General features: G+C 44.5%; 2 pseudogenes; one reads left to right on the top strand and one right to left on the bottom strand.

Annotated features, from left to right (window-relative positions):
* Positions 1 to 5,348: 5,348 nt before the first annotated feature.
* LOC147979603 (uncharacterized) lies at positions 5,349 to 7,253 on the bottom strand (annotated as a pseudogene).
* An 829-nt stretch (positions 7,254 to 8,082) lies between these two features.
* On the top strand, positions 8,083 to 9,086 carry LOC147979602 (uncharacterized; annotated as a pseudogene).
* The last annotated feature ends 1,398 nt before the right edge of the window (positions 9,087 to 10,484 follow it).

Here is a 10,484-nt window from a genome sequence, read left to right as displayed (position 1 = left end):
GTTACCTACCCCACTAGATGCATGCATCATACATGGCTAAGGATAAGGGCGTGGTGGGAAGAGTGAATTGGCAGTTACTCGCCCATGCGTTAAAGTCATTCACGGGCCATTACAAGAGTGGCCTCACCATGATTGGCGTTCCACGACGTGCGGAAGAACTGGGGACCGGCCCGAGCTCAAGTTAATGAAGAAGCAAAGAAGATCTCAAGGAGCCAGCCACTCCTACGCCCCTGCCTGTGCACTAGTTAGGGCCTACCCCGACAAAGCCCGGCAGTGCATTCGGGCCAGGCCCAAGAGCTCCTGTTGGTGCAACAAACCCAGGGTCCGTTGCCCAGACTGTGCACATGGCCAAGAACAAGACTACATCACCAAGATCAGATCAAAGCACGAGGGATAAGTTCTACAAAGGACCAAAGTGCAGATCAAGAGGACCCAGACTAGCCACAGAGACAAGATACTAGTACGAGAAGAACCTCCCTTGCCGGGCAGGCGAGCTTGGCGAGGTCAAGGTCACCCTAGAAGCGAACCTCCAAGATCGACCCAACAGGCTTGTCGGGTCTCACGGAGGCAAGCCACTCCACCGCACGACCTCATAGCGACACACGTCGTCGATCAGTGCGGTGTCAAGCTCCTAAGTGACTAAGTGGTTGCCCCCTGCCACATGGCATCCACTTCCTATAGAAAATACCTCCAAGCGACACTCGTCCTGAGATGTGTCAAGCAAGCAGGTGCGAACCTGGCAAAACAGCCCGGTATGGCCTGCCGGGCAAGCTGTGATGTGACACTGAGCGGTGCATTTAACTGTCAACCTGCAGAGTTAGTTATGATAGCACTATTTGCTATCTAATCAGTATGCAAAGAATGATTTGCCACTGTGGCGGCCCCTTGATCTATAAAAGGAGGCCCATGGCAACCGTAGAAAGGATTCGAACCCTCGCACATCCATACGCGCGTAGCCACTCTCGCCTCGAGGCAACCTTGCCGGGCAAGAGCGTTGTGCTTTTCCACCATTTTCCACCAATCCACCAAAGCAGGAGTAGGGTTTTACACCTCGCGGCAGCCCGGACCTGGGTAAAACTTCCCGTGTGATCTATGTCGTGTTGTGTTACACTTCTCCGCTCTTTGTGCAATGCCAATCCCCTCGCCGAACCAAAAGGAGCTTATGGACCCATAGGTGGTCATGGTTTCCCTTGACACTCTGCGATCTATTAATTTGGTTTGGCCAACTAGATTGATCTTTCTTGCAATGCGAGAGGTGCTTTGTGATGGGTTCAATCTTGCTGTGTCCTCGCCAAGTGACAGTAGGGTTAGCGAGGCACGTATTTGTATTATTGCCATTAAGGATAAAAAGATGGGGTTTTAACCATGTTGATTGGATTTATCCCTCTACATCATGTCATCTTGCTTAAGGCGTTACTCCATTCTTGTTAACTTAATACACTAGATGCATGCTGGATAGCGGTCGATGTGTGGAGTAATAGTAGTAGATGCAGAATTGTTTCGGTCTACTTGTCACGGATGTGATGCCTATATTCATGATCATTGCCTTAGATATCATCATAACTTCGCGATTTTCTATCAATTGCTCAATAGTAATTTGTTCACCCACCGTATGCTTTCTTCAAGAGAGAATCCTCTAGTGAAACCTATGGCCCCGAGTCTATTTTTATCAAATTATTTTCATATCTATAAAACCGAAATCCCCAAAATACCTTGCTGCAATTTAGTTATATTTACTTTACTTTACAATTTTACTTATCTTTTATACCTATCTCTATCTGATCTCACTCTTGATAGTGACCGTGAAGGGATTGACAACCCCTTTTTCGTGTTGTGTGCATGTGATAGTTAATTCGTGCAGGTGGATCTATTGGAGACTTGCGTGTACCTCCTACTGGATTGATACCTTGGTTCTTAACTAAGGGAAATACTTATCTCTATTTTGCTGCATCACCCTTTCCTCTTCAAGGGAAAAGTCAACACAAGCTCAAGAAGTAGCAATAATGAATATCAGTCCGTGGCAAGATCTAGACTAGCCAACCATGCATTGGATCGGAATATGGAAACACGGGAGGGAGCGAATCTCACCCTAACTTGGTGGAGATCCCCTACGGCGGCAACGACGGAGGTGATTTCGGTTGACGGTGGCAGAATCCAATGGCGAGGGCACGCTGGAGACGATGGCGACGAACTAGAGACCAGGGTGATAGCAGCAACGGGGTGCGGGGGTGTAACATTTGAAGAAATTTTCAACATATGGTCCGCGGACATATATATACCCGTGTGTTGGTGATGACCTATAGGGGATCTATCATAGTCCTTTCGATAAGTAAGAGTGTTAAACCCAACGAGGAGCAGAAGGAAATGACACGCGATTTTCAGCAAGGTATTCTCTGCAAGCACTGAAATTATCGGTAACAAATAGTTGTGTGATAAGATAATTCATAACGGGAAGCAAGTAACAAAAGTAACTAAGGTGCAGAAAGGTGGCCAAATCCTTTTTGTAGCAAAGGACAAGCCTGGACGAACTCTTATATATGCAAAGTGCTCCCGAGGACACATGGGAATTACTGTCAAGCTAGTTTTCATCATGCTCATATGATTCGTGTTCGTTACTTTGATAATTTGATAAGTGGGTGGACCGGTGCTTGGGTGTTGCCCTTACTTGGACTAGCCTCCCACTTATGATTAACCCCTCTCGCAAGCATCGCAACTACGAAAGAAGATTTAAGATAAATCTAACCATAGCATGAAACATGTGGATCCAAATCAGCCCCTTACGAAGCAACGCATAAACTAGGGTCTAAGCTTCTGTCACTCTAGCAACCCATCATCTACTTATTACTTCCCAATGCCTTCCCCTAGGCCCAAATCAAGGTGAAGTGTCATGTAGTCGGCGTTCACATAACACCACTAGAGGAGAGACAACATACCTCTCATCAAAATATCGAACGAATACCAAATTTACATGATTACTTATAACAAGACTTCTCCCATGTCCTAGGGAACAAACATAAATACTCACAAAGCATACTCATGTTCATAATCAGAGGAGTAATAATTATCATTAAGGATCTGAACATATGATCTTCCACCAGATAAACCAACTAGCATCAACTACAAGGAGTAATCAACACTACTAGCAACCCACAAGTACCAATCTGAGGTTCTGAGACAAAGATCGGATACAAGAGATGAACTAGGGTTCGAGAGGAGATGGTGCTGGTGAATATGTTGATGGAGATTGACCCCCTCTCAATGAGAGGATTTTTGGTGATGATGATGGCGATGATTTCCCCCTCCGGGAGGGAAGTTTCCCCGGTAGAACAGCTCCGCCGGAGCCCTCGATTGGTTCTGCCCAAGTTATGCCTCGAGATGGCGGCGCTTTGTCCCAAAAGCTTCCTATTGATTTTTCTAGGTCAAAACATGCCATATAGCAGAACATGGGCATCGGGGGCCTTCCAGGTGGCCCACAAGGCAGGGGGGCACACCCCCCACCCTTGTGGATGTCTGGTGGGTCCCCTCTCGTGCTTTGTTCGCCCAATATTTTTTATATATTCCAAAATAATTCTTCATGAATTTTCAGGACTTTTGGAGTTGTGCAAAATAGGTCTCTCAGATTTGCTCCTTTTCCAGTCCAAAATTCCAGTTGCATGCATTCTCCCTCTTCATGTAAACCTTGTAAAATACTCCCTCCGTCCGGGAAAAGTTGTCTTCGTGGCAATTTTACGAAAACCTCCTCGGTGTATTCCCGACAAACGACGCACTCCCCCACCTCCACTCCTCTCCCCGCCGGTTCCCCTGCTTATCTCCTCCCTTGCCGGAGCCCTCTGCTCGGCTCCCCAAGAAGCTGTTGCTGGCGTCGCCGGAGATTCCCCGCGCAAGAAGATCCCTGCTCTACTACCCCTCCTTGCTCCCCTCCTCCTCCACCGCATTGCTTCCCCGATGAGGAGAAGCATCGATTTTTCCAACCTCCTCCGACAGAAGCCGCAGCTGCCCTGCTTGCCGCCGCCGTAAGTGCCTCCTCCGCGGCTCTCTCCTGCTCGCGCAGCTCCAGCTTGCCTTCCTCCCCTAGCTTCCCTAGTAACCGCCGTGCTCTGCTCCGGCTGCTTCAGATCCGGCGGCGGCAAGGCTGATATGGTGGCTGCGAGGCCAGACGGCAGGAGACGTAACCGACGAGCCCGACGACAGCAAGCTTGATGGCGAGCTCGACGTCGGCGGAGACGTCTTCTGTACTGCGAACTCCACCATCCCTGCACATACTGTACTGCGAGCTCGACGACGGCGGTGGCATCTTCTTGGCAGGTTAAGCCTCCCTCCTTCAATTCCCCTCCATGATTTATGTGTCAAAACTGATTTTTTTACTGAAATTTGCTGCTTCTGACATTTGCTTAAGACTGCGAGGATCACACTTGTTTCTTCAGTTAGCAAAACCTGGTAGACAAATCTCACTAGGCCATTTGTTTCATGATGTAGCAAGTAATTTAGTCATTGTTTCAGACTGCAATCAAGTCTTCTGTCATTGTTTCAATATTCTTCAGACTGCTAGATTCAAGTTCTGCTATAAGTGAAAAAAGGGACATAACCACACCTGAATAATTTTCGAGTTCAGAACCACACATTTTATCATCCTACTTCCAGGAATTTTTCTTGATGAACCTGAGATTTATTGGTAAGGGTATTCACTAGTCTACTAAGTCCAGGGTATCAGTAGCATTTTCTTATTCTTTTGGCAAGTCTTTTCTTGGTTGCGCGGTTAACTGATCTTGTTAACATGTTAACTGAATTTTGCAAGGAAAATTGAACTTTGCGTTGTTGGACTGACAGGAGTAGAAAATTTGGAGTACACAGTGTACTGAGTTCTCTTACTCCGTCAAATTACTCTTGGCTATAGCTCCCATACAAAATTAAAGGATCGGAATTACTATTGCAAATAAATTTCTGATGTTTGAAAACATCACAATTTTTGAAAAATGCCCATGGGTACAATGTAGGTGTAGTAGGTTTTTGCCTATTTGCAAGTTTGGCATATCTTGCATGGGTTCAGGTACATCAGTATGTTGTTTCTATACCAGTAAGCTGGCATCAACCAAATACTTATATTATTCAAATAAATCCAAATACTTCTATCCTTTCTTTTCCTATCCTTTCTCATTGAACACATGACACAATACATACACATGACACAAAGCCATACACATGACACAAGACATACACATGACACAAAGCCATACACATGACACAAGACATACACATGACACAAGACATACACATGACACATGACACATCACATACTCCTATCCTTTCTTTTCCTTTTCCCTTTCCCTTTCTTTTTGAGCTTTCTCTATCTACTCATTTCCTTGTTCAATAATGGCCTTGGTGTCAGTAATTAGCTCCGGACTGCAGTATACACCGGTTATTTCCTCTCCAGCATTTTGTAGACGGTCCTTGTGTAGATGCGGCAGCTTATAGTTGTTTCCTCCTTGATCTTTCATCACTTCCACCATGACTGCTTGCAACGTCATAAAGCTTTTGAACATCTTATGGGGATCGTAGTTCTCAAACTCCTCCTCTACACCCTGTACCAGTTCCTGTATATTCATAGGCGCTCTGCAGTCGGTTAGGGATTGGAGGGAGCAGTGGAAACAAAGATCCAGAACATTGAGCTCAGGGCTGTTTGGTGGTTGTTGCAATAATCGAATATCCAGATCTATCTGTGCCACGGCTTCTAGAAAACCAGCATCATTAGGGAGGACATGCGGTGTTGCATTATCTTGTTGAATAAAGATCGTTGTGTCATTGTCACCGTCCAGCCATTTGTCTTGAATGGCAGGGATTACTTTATTGATCAAGTAATCTCTGCACACAGGTCTAGTAACTTTGACCGGCTTCAACTCTATTGTCCCCCTATCTCTATTCTGGCTTGTTCGTTGTGCCTCGATCTGTACCACGAACGGCCAAATGCCAAGTTTCCCATCAAATATCATCTCCCCATCTTCATTGTAGCGAGGTTTGGCTACAGCTGTTAGAAACATTACCTTCCCAATGCTATGAGTATTGTGCACAGTTCGATTTGGTTCTTCTTCTCCAGGCAGTACGTAGTAGCTACTCTTCACTCGGGTCATGTCATACCATTTCTCGTCGATGTGGACCATATTTGTCATTGGCTTGAAACTGGGCCAAGGACTTGATATCCATATTTCATCCATCATGGATAGGCAGAACTTTAGTCTCGCTATCTTGTTATGTGGCTTGAGGGTGGGTTTGATGGTGCTTGTGATGCGTTTCAGCTCTTGCAATTGAAATCTGTCATGTAGGGTTGATCAGGGCACACCTAAACACCTTGCTAGAGACCGGATTGTTCTTCTTTTCTTCAAGGGGATTGTGGCTGTTCTCGACAGATCTAGTTCTTTTCTCTTCCTACCACTTTTGTTCTTCTTGCTTGAAACATCAACTTCTTGGCCTGCCGCAAGTTGTCCTTTGGCTAGATTCCATATTCTTGTAACTGTTCGCAGGTGAACATTCAGCATCGTCACAATGAGCACCTTGTCATACACGTGAACCTGTCCATCTCTAAGCTCGATTACTCGCAGAGCAAAGTAAACACCATGTCTCTCCTTGTCTGTCAAGTCCTTGCCTCTTGGATTGCCATGTGCATCAGCTTCTTCCAATTCTGCATCTTCTTGTGCCTCTTGAGCTTCTTCCAATTCTGCATCTCCTTGTGCCTCTTGAGCTTCTTCCAATTCTGCATCTCCTTGTGCCTCTTGAGCTTCTTCCAATTCTACATCTCCTTGTGCCTCTTGAGCTTCTTCCAGCATCAAGTTCAAATCAATAGCATCACCCTGTTGAGCTTGTTCTTCTTGTTGAGCTTCGTCCTCATCTTCCGGCATCAAGTTCAAATCAATAGCATCACCCTGCTGAGCTTGTTCTTCTTCTTGAGCTTCGTCCTCCTCTTCCGGCATCAAATTCAAATCCATAGTTGTGTGCTCCTATCTGATCTCATAACAAGAGTATACAAAAGATGAATGGTGAGCATATAATCATAACAAGAAAACCATGAAGAATCCTAGACAAAAAGCAAAGAAACCAAGAAAGAGAAAAGTAGATATTAAAAGTACTCCTTGTTCATAAGCAACTACAGGTCCTACTACATCTCTCTTTTTTGCAGGGACCAGGGCAGGAATTAAAAAGCAAACAAAAGCAGGGGCCATGAGTACATCTCAACTTTTACTGTATTTCTTGTTGACAACTAGTGCAGATACACATTTTGAATATTGAAATTATCTTCTGTTAGTAGACCATGGCAGTAGTTATAGAACTATGAATATCTATTACTCCCTCTACAACATCAGAAAAGTTAATAACATGCTCTACAACATTTTCTGTAGAATAGAGTAGGCTTCAATTTGTCAAAACTGAATTTTACTCACTGAAAATATGACAGTGGAGTACTGTCCAAACTGTATTCACTGTCTAAATTTCATTGATGTCAAATTTTATTTATGTGTCAAGTTTGACATCAACTTGACTGAACATCAACTTGACAGATCAAAACCTGACAGAAATTGACAGGTTTTGGAATAAAATGACAGGATCTGAACATCAACTTGACTGAATAATATAGTGTCAATTCTGATTGTTAACAGCAGAATAATACAGTTAATAGCAGAGTAATGGAGTGAGAAATCTTACTATAAATTCAGTTACTGTAGTTACTGAAACTTCACTGTAATTATGCAAATGAAATTATTATTCTGTAAATTCAGTTAACAATCAGAATTATGTAATGGAGTGAGAAATCTTAGTGTAAATTAGGTTAACAAGAAATCTTAGTGTAAATTCAGTTAATAGTGTGTTCCTAAATAATCTGAGATTTATTGTCAAGTCTGAGATTTTGACAGAAATGTTGTGACATGTTCAGACTAGGACTAATCAAAGTTCAAAGAATTAGTAGAAGAAGCTTGTATTTTCAGCTTATAAATTTTAGGACTATGTGAATAAAATGCTTTCAACTAAGAAGATAATCTGTCTTCCCATCTCACTGCTCACTGCTAGCAAGAGTAGAAGAAGAAGAGTTCCAAATAATGTTTCCAATTTGGCTAAATCTGGCCTGAATTTGCTGTAATTTAGTACATGATTTTTTCCTTCTTTTGTCAATGATTCTGACCTCTATAACCTTTCTCATCATCTCATGATTCTGCCCATGACTTATTTTTTACTGCCATGAATGATTCTGCCCCTCTGTAACATTTTTTTGACAGTACTAAAGATTGGTCCATCAGAAATCAACATCAATGTTAACTGAATTTTTTCAAATTACAGAGCAAGCAAGCAAGCAATGTACACAGATCAGTTATGTTTTAAATTACAGAGCAAGCAAGCAAGGCACTGGAGATGAACAAATTACAGAACCTGTACTTGTTCTCACCAGCAGCAGCACGAGTAGGGGATCTCAAGCGGCAGCACACGAGAAGGGGATCTCCGGGCGGCAGCACGAGCAGGGGAGGAGCAGCAAGTTGCGGAGAAGCAGCAGAAGGGGCTCCAGCTTGAGGTCCAGGATCGCAAAAGAGCTTGAGGATGAGCTTGAGGGAGCTCGTGGTCCAGGCGCGGCGGGAGCTCATGGTCCAGGCGCTCGAGACCCAGGCGCGCGCGGGTCCTGGCCGGCAGCGGCGCAGGCCCTGCGAGGAAGGAGGGGATATCATCGACGCAGGTCCTGGGCGGCGGAGGAGCACGTCTTGTGCGGTGACGGAGCAAGCAGGGTGGCGCAAGTCCTTGGCGGCGGAGGAGCAAGCAGGGCGGCGCGGGTCCTGGGCCGCGGAGGAGCACGTCCTGTGCGGCAACGGAGCAAGCAGGGCGGCGCGGGTCCTGGGTCGCGGAGGAGCACGTCCAGTGCGGCGGCGGAGCAAGCAATTGGGCGGCGCAGGTCTTGGGCTGACGAATGGCCCTGGCGACGCGCGCCGGCGATGGGCGGAGGAAGAAGGAAGAAGACGCGACCTGTATGGTGACCTGTTTGTAACAAATTTGAAGTTATAAGGGTGTTTTTGAAAAATTGACATTACACTACGCTGTGGACAACTTTTCCCGGACGGAGGGAGTAAGAGAGAAAAGGCATAAGTATTGTGATAGAATGTGTAATAATAGCCCATAATGCAATAAATATCAATATAAAAGCATGATGCAAAATGGACGTATCAGCTGTTAGTAGTACCGGTCAAAACAAATCGGTCTCACCGAGATGCATAAATGCCAAAGACAGTGAGCTTCGGTGAAGCCGAGTTTTTCAAATTGGTCGTACCGAGATAGAAATAAGGATCAACCTAAGTTCTTTCGGTGGAGCCGACTTTGACTGAATTTGTCTGACCAAAATGACACTTAGAGGGTTCTAGAAATCAGGCGTAATCAGATCGATGACTACGAGTGCTCCTGACCCGGAGGGTCCGAAAATAGGCTTGTTCAATTTTTGTGATATAGCATGAAAATAATTCCAGACAAGATGAGATAGATAGCTAGAGAAGGTGCTTAGGTATTCTTGTACATCCACTTGGCCATAAAAAACCAAATCAATCAAACTACAAATGGATGTCCTCAAATGATAAATATGCATAGCAACGTGCTCACATAATAAGATAGCAAATAATATATGTGTCAAACATGCACAATCAACACTAGCAACTATGTAACAATGGGCGATGACATAGTCATATATATATATATGAGTATAATGACTTAGGAGCCCAATGAGAACATTTGATCATAGGTCATACTCATCGTTTAAGCACGAGTGGGGTTACATAAAGCATTAATGTGTTCACACCATTAGGGTTGCTTTGACTCAGGTCATAGAGTAAAGGTCACCCTAGATGTGATATCCCCCCCCTAAAAGAGGGATGAACTAACCTTGGGTTTTGTTAATGATGACTTCATGTAGATGTTGTGAATGTGGATGCTCAATGTTGATGTAGTCCATCAAGAGTTGGGAGCAATCCGTGGAGTTTTGCATTTTCAATACCTACATGGGTTAGTCCCAACAAGGAACAAACAAGGGTATCCATAGACATAGAGTGAAATGCACACAAGATGATGTCCATGAATGCTTTGAATACCTTGTCCATTGTCTTACCAACAAGAGGGTTTGTGAATCCATGAACTAGTGCAAGATGTTGAAGTTGGTTGCACAAGTTCTTGCCATAAATGAATATGAGTGAAGTTTGTTGGTGGAATCAGCCTCAAGAACTCACTAGTTCTTCATCTTTGGGACCCACATCAATTTGATTGGAATGCTTGGAGTTGTAGTAGCACTTGACGAAGTAGAACTTGATGATGTCTTGGGAACCCATTTGACCAAAGCTTGAGGTGGTTCTTCAAATGATTAATCTCTTCTTCAAGCTTGCCCTTGCCTTTTAGCTCGTTGTCTTGTGGTGGAAGATCATCTTGAGTTTGTGTTCCCTCAAAAGAAGTGGGGTCAAACTTCTCTTCTTGAGAAA

This window comes from Triticum urartu, chromosome 3A, assembly GCF_056163025.1.
Source record: "Triticum urartu cultivar PI428250 chromosome 3A, HENAU_Tu73, whole genome shotgun sequence".
NCBI classification, from domain to species: Eukaryota; Viridiplantae; Streptophyta; class Magnoliopsida; order Poales; family Poaceae; genus Triticum; species Triticum urartu.
This window is presented reverse-complemented; position numbering and strand designations above follow the sequence as displayed.